Source organism: Delphinus delphis, chromosome 1 (assembly GCF_949987515.2).
Source record: "Delphinus delphis chromosome 1, mDelDel1.2, whole genome shotgun sequence".
Classification (NCBI taxonomy): Eukaryota; Metazoa; Chordata; class Mammalia; order Artiodactyla; family Delphinidae; genus Delphinus; species Delphinus delphis.
Genome location: NC_082683.1, coordinates 124,358,334 through 124,372,373, shown reverse-complemented (window position 1 = coordinate 124,372,373; position 14,040 = coordinate 124,358,334). Strand labels below are relative to the sequence as shown.

General features: G+C 43.7%; 1 protein-coding gene across 1 annotated transcript in view; it reads right to left on the bottom strand.

The window, feature by feature from the left end:
• The window catches only part of SFT2D2 (SFT2 domain containing 2), a 361,103-nt gene that overhangs the window by 260,742 nt on the left and 86,321 nt on the right, over positions 1-14,040 (bottom strand). The window lies entirely within an intron of this gene.

The window sequence follows — 14,040 nt, the reverse complement described above, 5'->3', positions numbered from 1 at the left end:
AGACTGGAACCAGAACCTGAAAAGTGCATCCACCCTCCTAGAGCTTAAATCTAGAGGGGAGACAGATATTAATTCTATACTCACACATGTTTAATGTAAATTCTGGTAAGTGGGTGTGAGATAATATAACAGGGGACTGACCTCTTCAGGGGGACTGGGAAGGATTTCATGAGAAACTCAGTGAGGTGAAATGGTTCTCAACCGGCACGACACCCTGCACCCATGGCCACTGTAAAATCCGAGGGTGCTTTTGGTTGCTTCAGTGCCTGGGACCACTACTGAGCAGGGACGCTGTACGCCCTGCAAGGAGCAAACAGCCCCACGCGAAGAAGCACTTGTGCTACCCAGAATGCCAGTGTGGCCCCGATGAGAAACAACGTGTCATATCCAACTAGAGCAGGGCTGGCTTCCTTATTTCCATCGTGGGCTTTCTCCTTGAGACCCAGCAACACGTGTGTTTCTGCCTCTCTGCTTTGTTTATTCTTTCCCATCTGGTTTATTTACTGAGTGTCTACTAACGCTTTATTCTTTCCCAAAATGAACTTACAAAGTGTTAGAATTTGGGGGGGCCAGTCCCTCACCACCCATGCCTCTGGGTCAAAACAGAGGAGTATGAATACAAAGAACAGGTAAGCAGATAAAGGTTGAAGGATTAGTAAAGTTGGGTGTAGCAAGCAGGTTTCAAAATAGAAGGAGGTACACTATGACAAAGGTAGGTAGGTAAGAGGGAAAGAGAGAGAGAGAGAGAGAGATTTGTTATACAAATTTGATGATGCAATTGTGGGAGCAGGTTAAGCAGTCTCTACAAGTCTGTCATCTTCACATCTCATGCTGGAGCTCGAAGTCCTCAGGGCAGGCAGTTCGGAAGGGAAGTGGAGAGCAGGGACAAGCTGGAAATCACAATCACGAGCCAGAGCCCATGAAGATGGACCGAAACCAGTGTCAGTTTCAGTTCTTATTGCCTTGACGCTGATGGCACGAGTGTCCTGCTGAAGCCGGGGCCCTTCATCATGGAACTAAGCCAAGCACCCTGCCCAGGAACCAGAGAAGTTGAAGGAGGGTCAGGGAGGATAGAGCAGATGCAGGTCCTACCACTGCCTCACTCACCCAGGTCATCCAGTGGATAAGCAAAAACATCTGTGAGTTGCAGAGTGACTGGTCTTTACCTCTGCCCATAAGAATCTCTCTCATGGCCTATCCTTACTAGAAATACATAGGAAAAGAAATTCCGGGAAATATGGTACAGTCTACCTAAATTCACACATTACAAAGCCACCACACTGGGCTGGAGAATGCGTCTTAGACCTGAAGCCAAAACAAGACACTTGTCTCAACGCAGACCTTGGGGCAGGTCTGGGCAGCCCTGGTCTAGAGAATGACAGTGAGGGGAGTGGCCTACCTCACATCCTGGTGGATGGCAGAATGGAGAGCTCTGGACGGGGGATTCAGGCTGCTTTGCCAACGTGGTGGCCTGCCCTGGGGGTTATCAGGAAGCTAGTGAAGTTTAAGTTTTAGAGCCCTCACTTGAAAAGCACTTCCAAAGCCCTGGGGGCACTATCAGTTTTGTACTCACAATTTTGTATTCCCAAAATTGTTCGGATTCAGGTACTACACAACTTGAGTCTGTCCTGCAACCTGTACTCTAGTTAACCTGGCCCAGGGGTGTCTGATTGTCACTGATCTCCCTAATAAGATGAGCTATTTCTCCCCTTGTGGGGAAAAGCAAGTGAAGAGTGGAGAGGTGGCAGAATCTTTTTCCCCTAGAGCTCTTAGGGGAAAGAAATATTGCCTGAGTTTTGTTCTTTAAGAGCGATGATGGAACACTAAAGAAGGAGGGAAATTGTAGCATTCTGTGAAGAAACCAGCCACCCAATGAGTTTGCTCGCAAACTCATTTCCTTTTCTTCATAGTCACAGATCTAGACATTTCCCATCCTCTGCTGTGGCCTGTGACAGATTTCTAATGGAATATGAGCGGAAGTGGGATGCACTATTTCCACCTCTCACTGATAAGAACCATCTTTACACATCTGTCCATGTTCTTACCCCTTCTGGCTGATGGGAAAGAAAGAAGACACCCACCGCCAGTACCACCAAAGGAAACTCACTCTAGAGTCTGTATTAAAAATGGTGGAGCCAGGGGCTTCCCTGGTGGCACAGTGGTTGAGAGTCCACCTGCCGATGCAGGGGACACGGGTTCGTGCCCCGGTCCGGGAAGATCCCACTTGCCACGGAGCGGCTGGGCCTGTGAGCCATGGACGCTGAGCCTGCACGTCCGGAGCCTGTGCTCCGCAACAGGAGAGGCCATAACAGTGACAGGCCCGAGTACCGCAAAAAAAAAAAAAGGATGGAGTCACAACATGGCGTCTTCCTACCAGGAAGCCACCTTAGAATGTAACAGGAGTGAAAACCAAAGTCTTATTGAAGAAAATACTAAGATTCACGGTCTTACTTGTTGCAGTATCTAAGATCCTTAACAAAGACACATACCTATATAATGTAATAAAGAAAATTAGATACATTTAAAATTAACCAGTTTTTTAAAATCAGGAATAGAGGTCATACAAACAACGTAGTATAGGAGGCTAAAGAGAGAAAGAGCTGTTTGGTCATCAGAGAAGGCTCGATGGAGAAGATGGACTGTGCGCTGGACATTATAGAGTTTTAAAAGGAAAAGATGAAAGGAGATAGTTCCCCATGAAAAGAACAGTAAGCTGAAACTAATTTGTGAAAAGAATAACAGTGGACTGGTTGGAACATACATTTTATGTAAGAGAATAGAGGGAGATTAGACTGAAATAGTATGTTGATTCAATTTTGGAATGTTTTAAATGACAGGCTAAGGAATTTGACCTTTATATTTACGTTGCCAACAGTGAGTCACTGAAGGTTTTTGAGCAGAGGGGTGACATATCCAGATAGAACTTTGGGAAGATGGTGCTGACAGCAATTGCAGGATGGCCTGGAAGGCAGAGAGGAGAACCCAGAGCCACAACCCAAGGACACGGTAACCAGTGTCTGATTGAGAGCAGTGTTCAGGACGATCCACCGTGGGTCTCCCTCATCTGAGCTTTTGAGATAATGTGAAAATGTGCTGTAAACTCCCAAGCACAACACAAATACCATGTATTAGTCTTATTATTACTAACATTATCAAATGAAAAAGACGGGATGAAATTCCAGTAAGCCCATTGTTTGCTGCTTAAGAAAGCAACCCACACAGAGAGTTGGATGGGGGGAGAGAGGGCAAAAGGTTAAACTAATGACTAAAGTGAGGTTTGGGAATTAATTTTTAAAACTGTCCCATTCTCCCCATTAGCATAAAAAATTCAGTCATCCACCTCAGAACCAGTGGGAAACATCTCATGAGGAGTTGAAGAGCTACACAGAAAGAAATATACTGGGAATTATTGAAAAGAAGACTCTACCATAAATAATGGTGAGTGTATCTTTGGTGACCCTATAATTTTACTTTAAGTACACCTTCAGTGTTGCCTTCTCCTCCTCACTTCATTTATCCTCCACTCTTCACTTTTTAGATCTACAAGTTGCATCATAAAAGATACTGTGACCGGCAGCTTCGCTAAAATTACAACTGATAGCACTTAGCCAGGATTGAAGGGAACAGCTCTAGACCTCTAAACCTAGCACATTACTGGAGGCCAAAGGCTTTTTAAAGGACTTTCAATGTCCATACAGGATAAATTGGAGGGAGGGAGGATCAAATTTGTGTTTTCTTTTGTATCTGGATAAAAGCAAGAGGGAAGAATCACCCCAAGGGGCCGTAGAACCAGGGAAATGCTTTTCTACTCTGCTTTTAAGTGCATTGCACTGAAATATTTATGCTTGCTGCATTGCAAATATACAGAATCATATAAATGCTAAACTCATGACATTATTAATTTATCAGATATCTATGGGCCTATGTCTCCAATAATCAAAGAGAATCTTTAAACAATAAATAACTTTTTAAAAAAATACCAAGATAAAATAATGAAGTCAGCAGGAATGAATGGATACTTAATGAAGCACAGAAACATGAGGTCAAAATAGAGGAAAGAGGGCTTCCCTGGTGGCGCAGTGGTTGCGAGTCCGCCTGCCGATGCAGGGGACGCGGGTTCGTGCCCCGGTACGGGAGGATCCCACATGCTGCAGAGCGGCTGGGCCCGTGAGCCATGGCCGCTGAGCCTACGCATCCCGAGCCTGTGCTCCGCAACGGGAGAGGCCACAACGGTGAGAAAGGACCACGTACCGCAAAAAAAAAAAGAAATAGAGGCAAGAGAGTTCAGTTCAGAAACACTCACTGAGCCTCTAGTGTGGAACAGGTATTTGTGTTGGTTTCTAGAAATACAAAAATAAAGGAGACTCAACTGCTGTTCTTGGGGAGCTTCATCCAGTGAGGTAGAAAGATGCCTAAAAAACTAAAACTGGGACTATGATAGAAACTATGACCTTCAAAAGGCTACATTGTCAACAAAAGAATGACATTGGGAATGTTCACCAACCGGCATAGGAAAAATTACATGGAAGATCATCTATCCTTAAAAAAAAAAAGATCATCCATCCTTGTCTGGTCTCTGAGTGAGAGAAAAATTCTCCCTTGATAGTTTAAACATTTGAACTGAGACACTGGATTTAGCATTGGTTCAAACATTGGAAACAAGAAAACCCCAAGTTTAAAAATTAACATTAAAATTGGGCCTGGACTGGCGTGGCAGAGGGTTTTTCTCCAAGATGGTTGCAAGAACATTTCCCAGGCCACAGGTTCTTCTTCCAGTGTGACTTTGGCACACCTACTATCAAAATGTAGAGTCCACCTTCCCTCGCCCTTGAATCTGGGTGGGTTGAGACTATGACAGAAGTGATATTATATGACTTCCAAGGCTACGTCATAAAAGGCAAGACAGCTTCTTTTTAATAGACTTTATTTATTAGACCAGTTTTAGGTTCACAGCATAATTGAGAGGATGGTACAGAGATTTCCCATATACCTCCTGCTTTTACACATGCAAGCCTCCCCCCTTACCAACATCCCCCACCAGAATGGTATGTTTGTTACAACTGTTGAACCTACATACACATCATTATCACCCAGAGTCCATAGTTTACGTTAGAGCTCACACTTCATGTTGTATGTTCTACGGGTTTGAACAAATGTATGACATGTATCCTACAATACAGTATCATACAGAGTATTTTCACAGCCCTAAAAATCCTCTGTTCTCCTCCTATGCATCCCCCTCCCCACCGAGTCCCTGGCAACCATTACTCTTTTTACTGCAAGATGGCTTTTTTCTGGTTCTCTTCAGGATGTTGGCTCTTAGAACTCGGCCACCATGCCAAGAGCTCAAGCAGTCACTTGAAGGGGTCACATGTAGGCATTCCAGCCAACAGTTCTGGCTGAGGTCCCAGCCAACAGCCAGCATCAACCACCAGACATGAACTTAAGAAGCCTTCAGATGAGAAGCCTTATGAAGCCTTTAGATAAGAAGGCTTCAGCCCTTGGTTCCTCTCAGCTGAGGTTCCAGGTACCATGGAGCAGAGACCAGCCATCCCTACTCTGCCCTTTTTGAATTTCTGTCCGACAGAAGCCATAAGCATTACAAATCATTGTTGTTTGTACCACTATGGAATATATACCTGACAGGAGACAATTTCCATTTCGACTAGGTGTCAATGATCACTGAGTTCTCCGCTTGGAGGTTTATACCTCTGATGAAAGGATAAAATTTCCACACAGCAGCTTCCTGGTCTGTACATTTCAATCGTGTTTCTCTTCCATTACCCAAACCCCTCTAGTGCCAGGTGCCATAGGGCATGTTTGTGTCACAGTGCAATCTCTGGCACTGCATTTTCATGTCATGACCAGTAGGAGTCTCCCTGGATGCCATTTTTTGCAGGATTGATGGGAGGCCAACAATAGCATGGAAATGACTGAGAACCCCATATATATATTTCACTAAATTCAAACTATTAAATGTATTTCCAAATTCAATTTCCTTTTAGTCAGATTCCAAAAATGCCCAACACCACCCAATACAAAGAGAAGTGTTACAGAAGGAGATGGAAAGAAAAATTGGACTTAACCAGATGGTATAAAAATATCTTAGATTTGCAAATTTTACAAAAATAGATGATCATATGAACATATTGCTGTGTCCCTTCCCATGGCATTCATTGGAAGAGGCTTATACAAGCAAGGGGCCGTAAAGCTAAGTTTCATTAGCTTTCACTAGATCCACCTCTGCTAACAAACAAATATCATTCAAAACCTGTACAGAGAAACAAACTACTCATAAGAATTATGGGCACAAGAAATAAAGAGGCTTTTCGTAGAAGAGAAGCTCAAATGGCCATCATACTATGATAAGATATTCAACCTCAGCAAAGATGGAAATTAAAACAACCAGATAAAATTTTGGACCATTCAAATCAAAAAATATTAACAGCTCAGTAAAACAGGGTGTTAGCAAAGTTGGAAACATATATTACTACTGAGATCGTAAATTGATACAACCAGTTTAGAGAACAATTTAACATCACTTTTGATAAAAGAAAACAAGTGAAAATTAACTGTCCTAAGTAGGGGCATGACAAACTAAGATTTGTTCATAAAATGGAAAACTAATAAATGATGACAGAACAATTAAAATGAATTAACTGTAACTAGGTTTATAAATGTGGATATATTTTTAAATCATCTGTTGAATTGCTTAAAAATGTGTCAAAATGACTTGTAGAGGTTGATATCATTTACCTATAATTTAAGATATATAAAATAATTATGTGTATTAGTTATGGATTCATATACGTTAGGAGATTTACAAAAGCATACATGGGAGTGATATACATCAACTTCAAGATTGTCAAGTACTGTGAAGGATCTAAGAATTTGCCCTCCTTCTAAACTAACAAGTTAGTTTGCCAGTTTTATGGATGCTGGCAAAAGACACGAGATTCCCGTGTCAGAGACAAAGAACGTCATCACTCACGGCAGAGCAGGCAGCACGCACTTGACGTTTGCATCAGTTCCCCTTGCCTCGCAAGTCTCACAGGGTGTTGCTGAGTGGCCCAGGTGGAGATTGTACACACAATGGGTTTCTCTCATAGCTGAGGAACCCCCAAGCTTTTACAATGAACTGTAAGAAAACTTGAACCCTGGAGGGAGACACTCTCTTTATTGTGCCAGATAGTAAACAAAGCTGCCCTCTGCTCGTAGGGAGAAAGTATCTCCATCTTCTAAGATTATTCACTCTACAAACAACCTTGAAAAGATAGTCTGGAACAAAATCTGTCAGTACTCCTGCTCGCAAGATGTGCAGAAACATGAGCAATGTCTCTGAAAAGTTATTTCAGGGAAAGAAAGGGTGGGGAAATATATTGGAGTGTGAAGCTTTAGTATCTGTAATGTTTTTTTAATAAAAGGGAAAAACTTTTCTAATTTAACATAACAAAAAATTTAAAAGAGTGATTTGAAGTAGATATGGCAAATGTGAACATCTACTTAATATTGTTGGTGGGGATGTATATTTCTGCTATCTTATTATCTGTAATTTTCTGTTTAACATATTTAAAATATTCCTTTTTGAACATGAAATTAATTGGAGCCAGGTGCTTCTAGCTGCTCCCATCTATATTCACACGGGCCATTTTATGGGGCTGTTCTCAGAATCTTCTGTCCTTTGGCCAAGGGAGCCCCCATTCCTGTATTCCTGTCTTTGACACCAAAGCTCAGAGAGGAGACTCCAGTTGGTCTTTGGATACACAAAAGATTTACCTGTATTTCAAAAGAAGTTCTGACTCAGTCTTCCTTGGAAAAGCAAACAGCTAACTGAGGTATTTTCCTCAGTGAGGGTAAGAGGATAGAGGGTCTATTACTGTGGTTTCCATTTCTGGCTAAATGAGGGTAATGGCAGTGGGATCGAGAAAAGCAGGTGGTACAGTTGAACCAAAAAGTATTCCTGAGGTGGCATAGACCAAGTTTATTGGCTAATCAGATGTGGCAGATGAAAGAGAACAATTCTCTGATAACTCACAGGGCTCTAGTACCTGAGTCAATAGTGATGTCATTCATCTAAACAGGGAATATATTGAAAGAGAAGTTATTAACTTCAGGTTTACACATGTTGACATTGAGGCACTCATAGGACACAGAAGTGGAGATGTCCTGTAGGCCACAGTACATACAGGTCTGGAACCAAAAGAAGAGGGCTAGTCTCAAGAATTTATGGTCATTGGCACATGCATTGAAAGCTGAAGCCATGGGCTGAGCATATCACTCAACAAGCAGTAGGTCTTAACTTTGGAGAGTGATGGATCCTATTGGAAATCTAATGAAAGCTACGGATCCCTTACTTTCACACCATCCCCATCAAACTTACCCTATGAGCATATACGTACATTTCTGCCTACACCAAAGCCCTTGCTCATGGAGTTGCTGGTACCCCAGGTTTCTGTATATTCGTTAAATGAATTAAGGGCATTCAAGAAGGTGCCCTTGTCTTACCTATGGTGTAACTCTTCAGGACTCACAGGGCACTAGCCCTACACAGCAGGAGACCAGAGCGTTGGAAGAAGGTTGTGCTTTCTCTATTTCCATTTCCCTCCCTACGTAAACCCACTAATGGGGTTCCCGCCTCTTAAACAGCAATCTAATGATTGATCCTGGGCAGTTTCATTATCACAAGCCCAGGGCCTCTGTTGGACTGCCTGGGGTCTGAACTGGTAAATAAATCCTATGCCTGTGGTTGTGAGTGCTGTGAGCCTGCAGGACTCACCAGCTGCTTCCTGATTCGTTACGTGAAATCTTACCAACTCTGGGCCATGCTACAAGTCTGGAGTTTTGCAACAACTTGGAGAGAAGAAAATCTAAAGGTGGCACGCAGCGTTTCTAGGTCTCAGACCATATCAAGCACTTGGCAGGGAGACACTCACTCCTAGGACAGGTGAACAGAGTTGTCTGTAACGAAACAAGCAGCCGCTTTTACTGTCTCCAGCACTTCCGGCTGCTCTAAGCAGCAGCCTTATTTCCTTCTGTAAATTGTGTGCTAAGTAATAGCCCCACCTACAGGATGCTGAGAAAAGTGCAGCAAGTAGGAATTTAAGGCCACAAAGGAGGGCTCATCTGTTAGCTTCTCTACTTCTCTGCTCATCTCTGCCCTATTCCTTTTGAGAAAAATATTCACTCCTTATATGCTCAAAACGGCGGGATTCTTTACTCCCACTGACAAGCCCACAATCACGCGTTCCACGTTGCAGGTTGACCAACTCATCCTGAGCAAACCCATGCTGTCTGGTTTCAAAATGAAGATCCCACATTCCAGGGAGGTCCTCAGTCCCAAGCAAGCCAGGGTGGTCACCTTCCATGTTTGCCACTTCTGTTTCCCAAGGACTCACTGACTTCCCTCGGGGACAAGAAGGTATCACTGGTGCCCTGTATCTCATCCTCCCTGCTGGGAGAGAAATTTATGGCCTCATCCTGCTCGTGGCCCTCCTGGCAGCAGACTCACCAAACAGTGGCATAACTTATACACATGTGCCCTCAATTTGAAGTCTAGTCATTATAAAGGATTATAAAATCCTCTTCATCCATTTCATCACATTTGTGAATTTTAAAAATGCAAACTTAGTCCATCACTTCTGAACTACTTGTGTCAGTGCTTTGACTACAGCACATTTTTTTTTTGATATCAATACGTCTACTTTATAAAATCTATCCTAAAATCAACGCCCTCTTTTTTTTTTTTTTTTTTTTTTTTGTGGTACGCAGGCCTCTCACTGTTGTGGTCTCTCCCGTTGCGGAGCACAGGCTCTGGACGCGCAGGCTCAGCGGCCATGGCTCACGGGTCCAGCCGCTCCGCGGCACGTGGGATCTTCCCGGACCGGGGCACGAACCCGTGTCCCCTGCATCGGCAGGAGGACTCTCAACCACTGCGCCACCAGCGAAGCCCTCAACGCCCTCTTTTTAATGACAATCAATATTTTTGAGACTTCATTAGACTTTGAGGTCACATTTCCATTAATAATCCAAACTATAATAGATTCACACCTATATTCTACTTACTCCAGGATATTCAGTCTTTTGCCAGACTCTGACCCAAAAAGCTTTTGACAATCCCCTAGAGATGTTTCCCTGTCACCCAGTCCTTCCTGGAGGACAGCAATCGGCTAGCAGCACCCCTGGTCCTCGCTTGCCCCTGAGGCCCTTCTCATATCACAGTGTCCTTACCTCCTGCTTCTCTACTCCCTACAGCCAGCCTCCCCACAAGCGTGAGCACAGATCCCTTCCTTAATTGCCACAGTAGTCCTAGAGACCTGGTATACATTTGATAAGAAACCAAGAGGAAGCACACAAGCAGAGCAAATAACTGCTCCTACTAGGTCCACTCTCCGTACAGTGGGGATATCGCATTGTGGATGGGAGCATGGTAGGGAGACCTACCATCGTATCGTCTGAATTCCACCCTTTAGTAGTTGTGTGATATTGGGAAACCCATCTAAGCTGTCCAAGCCTGTTTCCTCACCTATAAAGAGGGGATAATGATAACATCTATCCAACAAGAAAACTGGTACACAAATGTTCAGAGCATCATTATTCATAACAGCCAAAAAGTAGAAACAACCCAAACGTCTATCAACAACTGAAAGGGTAGACAAATGGGGGTATATAGTGGAATATTACTTGGAACAAAAAGGTATGAAGTACTGATTCATGCTACAACATTGATGGACCTCAAGAACAATATGCTAAGTAAAAGAAGCCAGTCACCAGGGACCATATCTTACCTGATTCCATTTAAATTAAATGTTTAGAAATCTATACAGAAAGAAAGTAGATTAGTGGTTGCCTAGGGCTAGGGATGGAAGGGAGCAGGAAGAAAATGGAAAGTGACTAATGGGCACAAGGTTTCTTTTTATTTTATTGGAGTATAGTTGCTTGACAATATTGTGTTAGTTTATACTGTACAGCAAAATGAATGAGATATACTTATACACATATACCCTCTTTTTTGGATTTCCTTCTCATTTAGGTCACTACAGAGCACTGAGTAGAGTTCCCTGTGCTATACAGTAGGTTCTCATTAGTTATCTATCTTATACATAGTATCAATAGTGTATATATGTCAATCCCAATCTCCCAATTCATCCCCTCCCCCCTTGGTATCCATAGTTTGTTCCCTGTGTCTGTATCTCTATTTCTGCTTCGTAAATAAGATTGTCTATATTTTTTCAGATTCTACACATATGTGTTAGTATACGATATTTGTTTTCCTCTTTCTGACTTACTTCACTCTGTATGACAGACTCTAGGTCCATCCACATCTCTACAAATGACCCAATTTCGTTCCTTTTTATGGCTGAGTAATATTCCATTGTATATATGTATCACATCTTCTTTATCCATTCCTCTGTTGATGGGCATTTAAGTTGTTTCCATGTCCTGGTTATTGTAAACAGGGGCACAAGGTTTCTTTGTGGAATAATTAAAATATTCTAAAATTAGATTATGATGATGGTTACACAGCTCTATAAATAGAAAACCAATGAATTGTATGCTTTAAACAGGTAAATTTTATCATATGTAATTGGTTCATCATAAAGCTACTTAAAAATTAATAGAACCTACCTTGTAAGCTTATTGTAAGAGTTAAATTAGATAATGCATGTAAAGTGCTTAGCACAGTGCCTGGCACATATTAAGTTCTCAGTAAATGTTAGCACTTATGGGCTTCCCTGGTGGCGCAGTGATTGAGAGTCCGCCTGCCGATGCAGAGGACACGGGTTCGTGCCCCGGTCGGGAAGATCCCACATGCCGCGGAGCGGCTGGGCCCATGAGCCATGGCCGCTGAGCCTGCACATCCGGAGCCTGTGCTCTGCAGTGGGAGAGGCCGCAACAGTGAGAGGCCCGCGTACCGCAAAAAAAAAAAAAAAAAAAGTTAGCAGTTACGATTAGCACACAGCAGTCCAACTCAAGACATTTCAGTGAGTCATGCTTAAATAGGACGGAGTGTAAACTAACATTGACAGCTGTGGGTAGGTTGTGCTGCAACAAGCCTGCCCAGTTTCTTTTTGGTTGGTTGGTTAGTTGGTTTTTACCAGCCACCTCTTCCCCCAGGTAAGATGAAGGTCATGGCTTTATGAGCTGCTCCCCTCATCCGTCATGGGGTGCTTTCATCAGCATCTGTAAGCAACACTTTAATAAAAGAGGGAAAGGAAAGAATGAAAGAGAGGCAAGAAGGAAGGAGGGAAAGTGAAAGAATCAAAGGAAAGAAGCAAGGTAGGAGGGAAAGAGGGATGGCCAGAGGAACCTCCAAGGAAGCATGATAAAACTCCAGGTGAGCGGAGGTTAACAATATACAGACCAAAAACAAACCAAAAATGTTCTGCCAAAGAGATATGATCTTACAAAGACAAAAACTTAACAAAAATATACACAAACCAAACATGTTGCTTCCCCATCTAAATAATGCTAAGGATTATTTCTATAAATTCTGGGTTAATATCTATGGAGTGACAACCATGTACCAGGCACACGTGCAGGGGATTAGAGATATATCAGTGGAAAACAGTTTTTGTCCTCAAGTATAACCAAGACAATCACCCACCCTGGAATAGCAAAATAAATCAGTTCTTTAATTTAAATCTCTAACTAGAGTGACTGTCAACATCTGCCAGCTGTAGTTAATAGAATTCGTAGGGGTGTCCTCACTTCTCTCATGACTGTCTGCGGTATGGCCCTGGACGCTCCTTCCCCAAGTATCCCACTCAGCAGTTTCAGCCCAGGCCCCAAACATGGAAGCTCTTGAGGATCAACTCTTTCAACTCACACACCAGCCATTTTTCTCAGTACATACGAGTGTCCAGGTGGCTGCAGGAGTCCACACGGGGTCCAGAAGCATCTTTTACCTTTGATGGCTCTTGTGTAGAAACCAATCGTCCATTCAAGCCATCCCTCCCATGTGGTGAATTTTGTCTTAGATGTCGTATTATACTTTTCCTGCTGCTCAACCTTGGTCTGGGCTATCCCAGGCTACCCAATATATTTCACTAAATGTGAACCACAAAGAGAGAGAGTTAGATCTGAATCCCTTTCATTCTAAGACATCAATACGTTCCTAACTACCTTTTTTTTTTTGCGGTACGCGGGCTTCTCACTGTTGTGGCCTCTCGCGCTGTGGAGCACAGGCTCCGGACGCGCAGGCTCAGCGGCCATGGCTCACGGGCCCAGCCGCTCTGCGGCATGTAGGATCTTCCCGGACCGGGGCACGAACCCGTGTCCCCTGCATCGGCAGGCAGACTCTCAACCACTGCGCCACCAGGGAAGCCCCCTAACTACCTTTGTCCAATCTCTGCTCAACAACCTCCAAGCTCCACGTCATCCAATGGGTATGTGGGAGGGAAACCGCAGTTCCCCTCTGGCACCAGCCGTGGTTCACCTGAAACTCCCTGTTATGCTCTTTCCCACACCCCTGCTCCCCAAAAGTGCTCTTCTAGAACAGAGTGAGTCTGCACCAAAGGTTATTAACTTCTCCAGTAGGAACAGGAAACTCCCCGCTAAATAGATACACAGGTACATACACGTGCATGTAAACACGCACTCAGTTACTCCCACAAGGCACTGCAAGTCAGAGTGGTCATGAACAGAAAAAGTGAATTTCAGATTTTTCCATGTTGAGAACAAGAATGCGACCAACGTCTCACTCCAGTCCCAGGCTGATTCTATCCAAGTCCTAACATGGGCCTGACAAGCTGTGCTGACCTCCAGGTCTCCCAGATTCCAGTTTTCTCTCGGTTGCCTAGGGTCCCCACCACTACTCCTCCTACACGCTCGTGCCTGTGAGAACAACGGAAGAGGGAAGGGGTTCTGTGCCTTCTCGTTTGGGATCACAGGCAGTTCCCTCGTTAACGATTCCTAGATTGACTCTCCGAGGACCAGAGGGCAGGTTTTTTCCACAGAGGGCTGGCATCTCTACAATATTTTGTTTGTTCCACATAAATGGTGCCCCAGGGATGTTCCCCCGGCTCTCAGAAGCTGCAGCAA